This window comes from Cupressus sempervirens, chromosome 9 (genome assembly GCF_028749045.1).
Source record: "Cupressus sempervirens isolate cs-2001-9-10 chromosome 9, ASM2874904v1, whole genome shotgun sequence".
In the NCBI taxonomy this organism is placed as follows: Eukaryota; Viridiplantae; Streptophyta; class Pinopsida; order Cupressales; family Cupressaceae; genus Cupressus; species Cupressus sempervirens.
Window position 1 is genome coordinate 447,503,975 of NC_143126.1, and position 2,272 is coordinate 447,506,246.

Here is a 2,272-nt window from a genome sequence, read left to right on the forward strand (position 1 = left end):
AAAGGGCATGAAGAGTAGCATTGTGATATAAGAGAGGAGGGGACTCAAGTGCTACACAAGGATTAGAGCCTCAAAACACTAAACAATAATTAGGGTGTGAACATGTGCCATATGCAGTTAAAGAGGACTCAAAGTGTATTTGGATTAATACATGTCAAGTGTCTTAAATTCCTTATAGTGATTTCTCTTGAACTAGATTGGGTTGTGAAACTTATATGAGTATCACACTATACATTCAAACTACCTCCCAAAGGTAATGATAAATTTTATTTGAAAATGTTGCCTATATATTGCAAGTCTACCAATAATAAAGAAAAATATGCGACATGTTGAATTCATTGAAATGTAATGGACGAAAAAAAACTCCCTTAAAAGAGACTATTTTCTTTGAGTCAAATTTCTTATCACTCCATCTCTTGCTTCTTTTCCTTAGTTTCTCCTTGTTGCCCCATCAAAGTTAAGTGTGTACCAACTTGAATTTGGAGGGTTTCATTTTGTGTTTACTCTTTTCATGCTCCTAGAGTTATTAAATATAGCATAAGAATTGGGGAGATTTTAATTATTGGCCACCTTATCATTAAAGGGAGTAGGAGGGTAGGAAGGGAAAACACAAGAAGCAACACAACCTTATCATTAAAGGGAGTAGGAGGGTAGGAAGGGAAAACACAAGAAGCAACACAAAATTGAACAACAATAGTATATGAAACCTTCAAAACACTAACTTCCCTAAATATCATTTTGCTTCTTTCCTTTCACAAACTTTATCCCAGGAGACCGGGATGAGGGGATATTGCCTCCATAGTTCTTTCACAAGTAGATTGTGTGATGGTCTAATCCAATTAAAGGTGATAGATTGAGGAGTTTTCTTCATCGTCCAATAGATTCTTATGGTTTGTAACATATATTGTTATATATGCAATTATTCCTATTACGCATGAAACTAAGTAAAAGAAAGATGTTATTGTTGCAGGTGGTGCTTGTGGTTATGGCGATTTGTACAGCGCTGGATATGAGGTACATACTGCAGCTCTGAGCAGTGCTCTGTTCAACAATGGAGGAATATGTGGAGCCTGTTACAAGATAAAGTGTGATTTTAAGAAGGATCCTCAGTGGTGCCTAACTGGAAAATCCATAATAATTACTGCTACTAACTTTTGTCCACCCAATAATGCTCTTCCAAATGACAATGGAGGGTGGTGCAATTTGCCTCTTCAGCATTTTGACATGGCCCAGCCTGCTTTTTTGCAGATCGCTCAATACCATGGTGGAATTGTGCCTGTTCTTTACTAGAGGTAGGTCAAATTGTATACTATTCTTTCTAAATTATACTCATGGTGAAGATGTGTACCTCCTAACGGAGATTACATGGTAGTATATTCTAATATGTACAAAGTAAGTGGACAATGCAATTCTTGATTTCCAACCAAAATCTTTCTGTTAAGAGCTCTCAACTCTTATGGTCCAATTGATGTCCAGCTTGAGAATGAAAAGTAAAAATCTGCCTTTATTTTTAAAGTTTTTCATCATAAATTGTTTATATGTGCAAGAAATAGATTTTCAGAGCTTCAGTTTTTAGGATCTCAGTTTTGAATATGACGAGTAGAGTTAGATCTGGGAAAAATGTCAGATATCAGTTCCGAATTTGATAAGATCGTCAGATCTCAGTTCTGAATTTGATAAGTAGAGTTAGATCTGGGAAAAATGTAGTCAAGCTTAAGAATGAAAAGCAAAAACCTGTCTTTCTTTTCTAAGCTTTTCATCATAAATTGTTTAGATGTGCAAGAAATAGATTTCGTGAGCTTCAGTTTTTTGGATCTCAGTTTTAAGTTTTACAAGTAGAGCTAGATCTGAAATAAATGTAGCTTTTCTGAGCTTCAGTTTTTGGGATCTCAGTTATATAGTTTACAAGTCGAGCTAGATTTGAAAAAATTGTGGAAATTGTTACACATTTTTAAAGTCAATTGCATATGACAAAGTTTTAAATTATCTGAATCATTTGACATTGATTACAGGGTTCCTTGCATAAGGACTGGGGGAATTATCACAATGTACGATGTGGCTCCTTCCAATTGGGGATTCGGCCAATCATTCTCTTCTGTTAGAAATTTCCGATAAATCATATATGTTACAGATGGGTTGCTGCCCTACAAATCTTTTAGTACGTCTGTAACACTTAATCTCGATTTTTTTTTTTTTTGAAGGTTTGCAACACTGTCAGCCTTGTACACCAACCATACTTAAATCCTGCAAGGTACATTCAATGACAAACATA

General features: G+C 35.2%; 1 long non-coding RNA gene across 1 annotated transcript; it reads left to right on the forward strand.

Moving 5' to 3' along the window:
- Nucleotides 1-760: 760 nt before the first annotated feature.
- On the forward strand, nucleotides 761-2,039 carry LOC149539230 (uncharacterized). The gene is made up of 3 exons (XR_016355885.1): nucleotides 761-845; nucleotides 971-1,292; nucleotides 2,013-2,039. It is a non-coding gene; the product is annotated as an uncharacterized LOC149539230 (long non-coding RNA).
- Nucleotides 2,040-2,272: the final 233 nt, after the last annotated feature.